This window comes from Photinus pyralis, unplaced genomic scaffold (assembly GCF_008802855.1).
Source record: "Photinus pyralis isolate 1611_PpyrPB1 unplaced genomic scaffold, Ppyr1.3 Ppyr1.4_LG5, whole genome shotgun sequence".
NCBI classification, from domain to species: Eukaryota; Metazoa; Arthropoda; class Insecta; order Coleoptera; family Lampyridae; genus Photinus; species Photinus pyralis.
The window spans coordinates 32,766,152-32,776,574 of NW_022170596.1; positions in this window are offsets into that span (position 1 = coordinate 32,766,152).

Here is a 10,423-nt window from a genome sequence, read left to right on the forward strand (position 1 = left end):
ATTGCAGGCAAATCGCCTTAAACATTTCCTTTGAAAATGGAAATTAAACTGATGTATGAAAATTGTTCCTCGGAAGCCCTCGTGTTTAGCACTAATTTTCTCAAAAGAAGGGGAACAATGTTAAGTAATCTAAGGCATTGTGTAGCAGAAGAGAAATAATACTCTTCACGTAGGCGTAGGTAATTAATACACGTTTGTCGACGTTAATCAATATCATTAGGTAACTATGGTTAATGTTCACGAAAGATATAGGAGTAGGTAGGTATTCTGATAGATTTCAGCTGACGCCGGTTTGATAAGGGGGCGAGAAAGGGAAATAATGGGGAGCAAATGGGGGAATTTCGGATGTGTCAGCGACTGTCACATACGCGAGATAGCATCTTGTTATGTGTGCCTGCGGCCCTCGAAAGCTGTCAACGAGATAATCAAGCGTTTCACTTTTGTGTAATGAAGGGCCACCAGCTTTATAGAAATTAATAATCTACAGTCTGTACTCCCGAAGGCATTGTTATTAACTTCATTTGTTTGTAAACGACAACCTGTCATAAAGTGAGTGAACAACTTTAACGAGAATTTCGGACAAACTTTTGTGTAAGCTTATCTGGATTTTAATTTTTCATTTCCACCGTAGACAGGAAAAAGCTTTCTCTTTTTAAGATTAAATTTTATAGCACTTCCTTAATTAAGTACACGTGATTTAAAAATCATCGGCCACGTAAATCTCAGTAACCACCACCAGGTACCACCCCGCCTTTTACAAACGTGAACTCGCGCAGATTGAAAAATAAATCCGTAATGTCTAAGGCTAAAAATTCGTTTTACATCTCGGGCATTTCGCTCGAGGTAACTCAAACATCCCCAATGATTTATAATTAAATAATCAAAGGAAGCAGTAAATCTTTGCGTAGGTGGGGTACCTTTATTTAATTTTCCTCTTATGCGAGCACTGAACGCTTCGATAATAGATAATAGTATTTTACACAACCCTTGCATAATTAGTAAGATGAAAGGAAACGCGTTTTGGGGGAAATTCGAAATCTTTTACCTTCCAATGAGAAGCTAATATCAATAACGACATGGCGAATTTTCCAAATAGATAGGCACATTTTGCTTGTCTAAATTAAAAAGTTTGTTTGAACGAACCTTTTATTTTACGTTAACTTCTAAAGACGCTTCATGCCGTTCAAATATTTACTTTTACATCCCCATCTCGCTTTTTAATTTAACCGGTGCTCGCAAAGATCACCTACGAAAGTTCACTTCTTAATAAAGTTACGCTGTTTTCTTTAAGATAATATTATTATAACGAGATGGAAAAACAGTGCTAAGACCTTAAAGTAAACCCCGATAAGGAGATTACAGTCCACCCATATTTAGAATAAATCCACACTTTGAAAGGCCTGCTGTCGTTTGCGCGTTTCCTACGTCATTAAAATTTAAAAACCTCTATACCTCACCTGCTCTTCCTACGAGTTTCCTGTGACCGGCTTACGAAAAATAAAAAAAGCACGCGGTCAATTTTTTAGCAGAGTAGTTCGGGAGCGCCGATAAAAACGCTAAAGTGAGATGCGGTCCCAATTTAGGCCCTTTCAGATTAATAAACTTTAACGAAAGTGTCAAACAAAAATTAAGAAACTTCTGGAGTGTCGGCCGCTCTTTCATTGCTTCACCTTAGTATTAAGAAATACATATCTCCTAAAAGCATTTTATACTTTATTTCTTCCCCTTCGCCGGGGAGTTTAAAGTTATTAAGACGTATTTATTTCATTAAGAAGTTTAAATATTAACCGTTACTACCTAGCACACTTCAATTTTCCCATAACTTTTATACGAGTTAATTGAATTCCTTGATCCTATGCAAAACTTTGTTGATTTGGCCTACTTCGAAACTTATTCTCCGTTTCATAATGAGGTGTAAAGTTTAAAATTCCTTTTAAGTAGTAAATAAGGCTCCCTGCTATTTGTTTTCGGTAAACAATTCGGAACAACGCTCATTCTTCATGGCTCTTAAGATATTTTGCAAGCAGTCTTTCAATTTTGATTTGCTCCTTCCTATTTACTCTCTAAGGGGGAAAGGTATTTCTATGGCAATATTGAAAATGTGTGCATTTAACGTCTACGAAAATAGCATGTAGACTCGGGATTCAGATTTAATGTCTGTAATGGGTGTGAATATTTTCAATTACACATAATGCTTTTTGGCCTGTGTGAAGGATTCAAATTTTGTAATTAACTGTATATAATGTATATTAGGTTTTGTAAACGTAGGTATCATTTGTTGTAAGTTCAAATTTACTAAGAAGTAAGAAGTGAGAAAAGAAAAAAAAATTAAAAATGATTATTCAAAGTAAAAGTGTATGCGTAATTGTCGTTACATACCGCAAAACGGCCTTAAAACTTGTAAGACAAATTTGCAAATAGCATTAGCGAAGCTTGGAAGGAGAATAACGAGAGAAAACACTCAATTTAACACAGCGCCAGTACATCCCAAAAATGGTCGACAAAATTCTCAAGTAAGCAATGGCGTGTATGGTCTTGCAAGTAATAATCGAGAATGAGTCTTGTACAATACAAGGAATGCGCGCGTCGGCAACAGAATGAAGGATTCAAAGAAATCACAAGAGATTTAAATAAAGCACCGCATTCAAATGAAAGTAGCGAGCAGAGGTTAAAGGAGAATAACGAGAGAAAACACTCAATTTAACACAGCGCCAGTACATCCCAAAAATGGTACACTGTCTATAAAAACTACCCTGTATACTACCTAATAGTTAACCACTAACGAAAATTTGAAAAAAAATTCCACTCCTTTTCAAGAGCGTAAATGGTAGAGACTTAGATACATTGATTTAAAAATCTGATGTTGATGTGGGGAGTCAGTATTACCGAAGATACGTCTAGGTGTCTATTTCTGTACTAAAAGCGCCGATTTCCAATTGCCGTCAAATTTGGTGCCAAAATTGTCCTCATTTGTGCAATTTGAAAAGAGATTATGCTCAACATCTGCTTATAAAAAGTACGGCGAATATTCCAGGAATCCCCATAGACCTCGAGGCGCCATTAAGAGTCCTCGGCCTTAAAGAACGTAGGCACATGTAACTTAATCTTTCCGAGAAATACTACGTGTTTCTTCGAGAACGTTCTGAAGCATCCTTGAACACTCCAGAACATTCTAGACAGAAGGTTGCGTTCTATATAAGCAAATCCGATTGTGTTTCGAGTTCTTGTTTTTTTTTTTATAAATTGTGAGTGATACATTGTATTTACTGGTATAAATTAATCCATTTTAAGACTGTTGTAAATTTTATTGTTCGTTAATTGTAAATAAACGACGTAATTAGATTTACGTTACATAAATGTGTAAAAAATTATTGGTGGAGGAAACCAAAGCAAACACTTTTTTTACATAAATCTAGAGTGTCCAAAATGTTTGTTTGGGAACTACGCCCACAAAAGTCCCAACATTTGAATTTTTCCTTTAATTTCTGTGCAACTATAACACATAGGGCGATGAAATCAGGGCCGTAGCCAAAGGCTGGGTAGCAGGAGGAGCCTCCCCCCTCATCTTATGCGGGAGTTGGCATTTTTTATCCTTATGTGGTTGACGAAATTTATCCAACTGAATGCCGACCTGCGTAGTTCAGAAGAGCTTACGTTAGAAGCTCTAACTTTGGCTACAAGGGTCCTGGGTTCGAATCCCGGATAAGGCCATGTTTGTGATTGTATAGTGGGTTGAGTGGGAAGAGTAGCAAATTGCTAACACTCCGCCCACTATAAAGGCAATAAAATAAAAAATAAAAAAATTATATTTTAGCGTCGCCAAAGGAAGCTGTTTCGTAACTTGTTATTTTTTCCCGTGGTAAATTTGCAAACTGAAAGTCTTGTATTCACTAATCGCGATTAAGATTAACACTTGAGGCGCTAATATAATTAACAAATGGCGGTTTGTAAGCATTGAGTTATTCAAGCAGGTATTTAAGTGAAATTGTACTAATTTGAAAATGACTTGAGTTTATCATGCCGTTTTTGAGACTTGAAACTATAGCCCCTTAATAATTTCCTGAAAGGCCTCTTTCTTAAGAACCCCAGGCTGTCTTGAATTATCTTGAACACGCAATTATCTTAATTTTCTAATTAATTACTACAATTCATCATTTAATTTCTAGCGCTTTCGGATAACTGTACAACCACTCGCCGACATTCCCTTACGTTGGTTATGCTTTAAAACAGGCTTACTATTCCTGGCATAATTACACTGACCACAATTTAAACAATAGGTATTCTTCGATGTGTGTTCGTAACATTTTTCAATGCGAACATGCCGCTTTAAGTTTTTCATATTGCGAGTAGCGCAATTGTACTATTCACAAATTATATGTTTGAGAAGGTCGTGTGTGTTAATAAGTGACACTTTAAGCGAATGCTTAATTGTAGCGTAATTACACTGATAGCAGTGATAGAAAGTTATATCAAAAGCGAAGTGTGTCAAACAATGACTGTTTTTTGTTTATCTAATCGCACGCTTAACAATTAAAGACTTCGGAAAAGTTATGATTCTTTAACTTATTATTATTGTAGGTTGCATAATTGCACTGATCACATTTAAAATTCCTGAAAGTAACGTGATGAAATGGACGTTTTAAACTATCCTTTTTTTTTCTTAGGAGGGGAAATGCATTTACGCACAAAGTGTGGGGCTCCCCCGGATATTGGGTATACCCACTAAAATCCCTCCTTAGGCGTCAGCTGCTGAGGCTATTGGCTTTGCTCTTTAAGGTGTAATTACATTGATTGCAAATGTATTTACTTTTACAGCCATAAAAACTACAATATTAATTACCCTTGACTATTGCAAATAAACAAAATGGCGATACAAATAATAAGTGGGAATGTGCTGCCACCAGAGAGCTCACTGTTAACTTGAATCGCGAATTCAACAAGATTCAAAACAATCACAATTAATCAGTACCGTGCATTTCTTGTTGAAAGATTAATGTTAGAACATTAATAAAACGTCTTGAGCTTCAAAATAATAGAAAAATAAAGAAGTTCATAAATGTCATTCAATATTCATCATATATTTTTTTTAACATCAACACACTTTATATTTTATAAAATATTTTATGATCGTACTTCAACACCTCCCCTCGATTAAAAATATTTATAAATTCATATAAAGAATACTACATCAAAACTTACTTCTAAGTTCAAAATAGGGAATACACAGTTTTAAATATAAAATACAAATTACCTCCCCTTATTTCATATTTAAAAAATCTTGATTCTTAGAGTAGACCTATAGCCTTAGCAAACATTTCTGTTTTGGGCCCCGACAGGGATTTCGTGAAGAGGTCAGCAAGGTTTTCTGATGAAGGTATATATTCTACTTTTATCATTCTGTTATTAATACATTCTCTCACAAAATTGTATTTAACAACAAAATGCTTACTTCTCTCCATTATATTTTCATTTTCTGCAATTGCAATCGAACCTTGATTATCACAATAAACAATTTCTCTTCCATAAATTAAATCTTCTTCACTTAATTCACGTAACAAAGTTTGTAGCCACAGAAATTCACACATTGACTCATAAAGGGCGATATACTCTGCATGAGTTGATGAACTGGCTACGCATTTCTGTTTTCGGCTTTTCCAAATAACATTATCGAGTTCTAATCCATCAGGTACTTCCATCAATACTTCCTCATCCAAACTGCTATTGAGGTACGCTCCGACTACATCTACATGATCCAACCTCCATCCATGATGTACAGCTAGATAGGTCAGAAGTCTGATTGATTTCTTCTCCACTACAGGACTCATAGTTTCAAAATAGTTTACTCCGTGAGTTTGACGAAAACCTTGTGCAACAAGTCGGGCTTTATACTTCTTAATGTTTCCATCTCCGTTTTTGATTGAGAACACCCACTTGCATCCTGTTACCCTTGCACATGGTTGTCGTTTTATAATTTTCCAGGTTTCTTGCAAATTTAAATTCCGAAATTCTTTATTAATGGCATCCTCCCATGCAAGTGCGTTTGAGCTATTCACAGCTTCCTCATAACTGGACGGAATCTTCTCTTCATGATTGTAGAGTTGAGCAGACATACAACATGGCAATTTACATAATTTTCTTGTTACTGGTGCTCTACTAGATTTTCTTAATTGTACAGGTCCTTCGTCAGTATTATCGATTTCAGTTTGCTCTTCTCCTTGGCTATGAATCATTTCTTCTATTACAGCTTCTTGATTTTGAATTTCCAGCTCTCCATCTAACACGTCTTGATTTTGAGCAACCATTTCTCCTTCGGGTACAATTTCAATAGAATAATTTTTATCTGTAGAGATTTCAGAAAACAATCCTTCGTTTTCGTTTAACTCGCTTAGGAAATTGCAGTCAAAATTGTTAATCTTAAATGTCTGAGTTTGGTTTCGACATTCACTTGGTACTTTCAATACAGGTTGTTTAAATGGAAAAATCTCTTCCTGAAAAATTACATCTCTCCTGATGATTACCTTTCTTCGCTTCAAACTCCATAATCGATAACCGTCCTTCGTATTTTCGGCGAATCCAATAAGCACACATGTTTCAGCTTTTGATTCAAATTTCGTTGATTTAGATTTCATTGCCCATGCTTGGCAACCAAAAATCTTAATTAAATTTGCTGTCTCTAACTTTAATTTCTTATTGTGCCAGATTTCGTAAGGTATTTTAAAGTCAATTGCAGATGAGGGGCACCGATTTCTGATAAAAACTGATGTCATAATTGCTTCTGCCCAAAAATTCATGGGTACACCGGATTCTAACATCATGCATCTTGCCATTTCTATCAGAACGCGGTTCTGCCGTTCTGCCAGACCATTTTGCTGCGGACAACCTGGTGCACTTCTCCTATCTTTTATTCCATTTTCATGCAAATACTTCTCGAAAACATTTGATATGTACTCGCCACCATTGTCACTTTGCAGGGTCAGTAACTTTTTCTGTTGATTTTCCGCTTCCTTATGAAATCTAACAAATTCAAGAAATGCCTCATCCTTCGTCTTCAAACATTTGGCAACGATATAATGAGAGTAATCGTCAATAAGAGTCATAATAAATAATGATCCGCCAATAGATTGTGGTGAAATTTTACCCATTAGGTCGCTGTGGATGATCTGCAATACTGCTGTTGTTTTCTCACTTCTTTTCTTAGGGAAACTAAAACGACTGAATTTTCCTTGAATGCAAACTTCACATTTCTCGTCATCTTTATTTGGTTCTTCTTTTAAATTTTTGAGGAAAGGAATTCTCAACAAATCCCTTTTATTCACATGTCCAAATCTTCGATGCCATAGCTGCATGTTATAGACTGCTCTACATGCTAATCCATTCTTCTGTTCAATGTTAAAATTTTTACTTCTTATATCCGCAGTATTTACAACGTATACCCGATCATCCTTCTTTACTCTAAAGATCAGCTCATCATTGTCCAAAACTACTCCTCTTTCACCAGTGAACATGACGTCCAAACCTTTATCTGTCAACTTTGAAACAGACATCAAAGCACATTCAAGGTCTGGAACGAAAAGTGTCTCAGACAACGTGATCCTGAATCCTCCGTCTTCTTCAGGTGTACGAATCATGACGATGCCTTTGCCTTCTATCTGAGCTTCGTCCCCATTTCCCATCTTGATGATGCCACAGTAATCTTCATCCAGTTCGACAAATTCTTCTTTCAATGGTGTCATGTGATCTGATGAACAAGAGTCTAAATACCAACATTTCCGCTTCATATTGCCTTTAACTCCTACTGAACAATACGCTTTGGCTTTGTGGACTGAATCGACAATTTCACTTATAGCACTACTTGCCATACCTTCCTTCTTGTATCGTTGTTGTCTCAAGAATTCCTTCAACTCTGGACAGTCACAAGATTTGTGTCCTAAATTTCCACAGGTGTAGCACTTGTAGACTCTATCTTCATTTCTACTTTCTCCTTTAACTCGTTGAGTACTGTTTCCATGATAGACTCGATTGTCATTTCTATTTTCTCCTTTAGCTCGGTGAGTATTGTTTCCATAGTTTTTCGATTTCATACTTTGGTTTGCTTTTGAGTTCTGCACTGCTTTCATAGCTTTGACTTCGTCTGTTTTTGTCGACAGTCCGTCTAATCTGATTTGACGTTTCTCTTCCACCAACAATTTACTTATGATGTCATCACGACTTAAACTTTCTTGATGTTCCAGTGTTCTAATGAAGATTTCATATTTGTCCCTTGGAAGACCCCTCAGAATAAACAATGAGAGAGCATGTTCATCAAAAGTTATACCGCAACGTAATATTTTTCGGTTGAGATCAAGAATTTTTGAAATGTACTCGGTCATTGAAGTATCTCCTTTCTTTATGGTAGTTAAATCTTCCAGAAATTCAAGTTGATGCATCACACTAAAATCTTGGTGTAAACTAGATAGGGTTATCCACGCTTTTTCTGCCGTTTTATGTCCTCCTATATAGTCAATATATTTATCACTTACCGAAAGTAAAATAAGTGACAACGCTCTGGAGTTTTTCTTCTTCTCCCATGCGCTGAAGTCTTCTATCAAATCTTCACCGCCAAAACCAGGATCAACTGCATCCCAGCATTCTCGCTGCTCCATGATCGCCCCGGCCTTAATATGCCATGCGAAATAATTGTCGTCTGTGAGTTTGAGTCCTCGATCAAGACCATCATTGTAATTCTTAATCGTCATTATTACTCCTTCTAAATGTGATGAGACAGCTACACTCCTCCTTGATGTCTGGATACGAAAACTCTGCTAACTACCGATCGAAAAAATGTACCTGCACGACGTCTTTAATCCAGTTACAGTAACACACACGTGATTCTACGTAACACTTTTCCGGATTTAATTTTTGAAACACTAACGCGTAAGTCTCATAATCTGTTGAAAGATTAATGTTAGAACATTAATAAAACGTCTTGAGCTTCAAAATAATAGAAAAATAAAGAAGTTCATAAATGTCATTCAATATTCATCATATATTTTTTTTTTAACATCTACACACTTTATAATTTATAAAATATTTTATGATCGTACTTCAACAGAAGAGTCCCTAACCACAAGAGGTGTGCTGGAGTGGTCATGCTCAAGAACGTAGAGTGAACTGGAGGTTCACTTTTTTAACAGGAAGTGGCATTTAAATCCTATTAAAAAATACTTTGTGAAATTTTTAGAGCATTTTTTAAGAATTAAAAAAAATGTGCTACTGTTTGTGTTTTGTCCGTCCATCCGTCCGGCCCACTTTTACCGTTCTGAAGTACGTCTAGGGAAATGGTACTAGACTCCTGCAATTTTTTGCAATATGTAGCCTACATCTTGAAGGATGTGCCAGGCGACCATCAAATTTCGCTCTTTTAAGCCCCCCCCCCCCCCCCCACCCATGAATTATTTCCGGAGATGCTGTTTGTGATAGTAAAACGTGCATAACTTTTACATACGAAAACCAATCAATTGGTTTGAGATTTTGTATACGCATGCCTTTAGTGGTACCAAGTACAAATTTTGTACATGGGGGGGGGGGGGAGGAGGTAAACACACGTTCTACCTGTCATGGTATTCTAATGAAAGGTCTCATCGAAATAAATTGGTGTGTACAAACTATTACTTTCCTTCGCGACTCTTTTTCGAGATCAGTGGGTGACGGGGTCGTAAAGATGTTTGCAAATTTGCTCCATGTATGCAACCGTACATTTGCATGAAATAAGTTGTAGTACACTTGTACGGATTGTGGTCCTCGCGTAAAGAGTGTTGTAATAGGCTACAATGAGCCCTTCATTTTCTTCCACCCCACTGTTCGGTATTGTTGGTACTACGAAGCCATATCTGAATTTGGCAGAATACTCGTGAGTAATGCTGAGCAGCGGCCACTCAAGTTACTGCTAATAATTCGGCCCTGATTTTTGCTTTTGCAGCGATTTTTTTAAATTGGTAAAACCTATACGAATTAACGGCAACTTTCAAATTTTCTTCTCACTGTATACCATCAGGAAATGGGGTTCACCAGCTTCTCTTACTTCTGATAAGGTTGAAATTTTGGTCATTGAAGGTTCTCACTATAGCCAATTGCATTTTGTTTTGCAAGAGTTTGAAAAATAGTAATTTTTGCTTCTGAAACATACAATATGTGGTATCACTACTGCAAAAATGTTCTTTTTAGTTTTGCCTTTGTCTGACTTTATCTTTTTATTTTTTGGTGTTATAGGCAAGAGAACAAGGACGTCAACATCCTCGCCGATTACACGCATGTTCGTCCATTGTTAAACATTTCTATTAGGTCATACTTTCATTAAAGACAAACCGATACAACAAAATATCGAATGATCCTCAGGATTACCATCACCTTTTTAACAACCATTTATTTTTATCTTGGAGATACA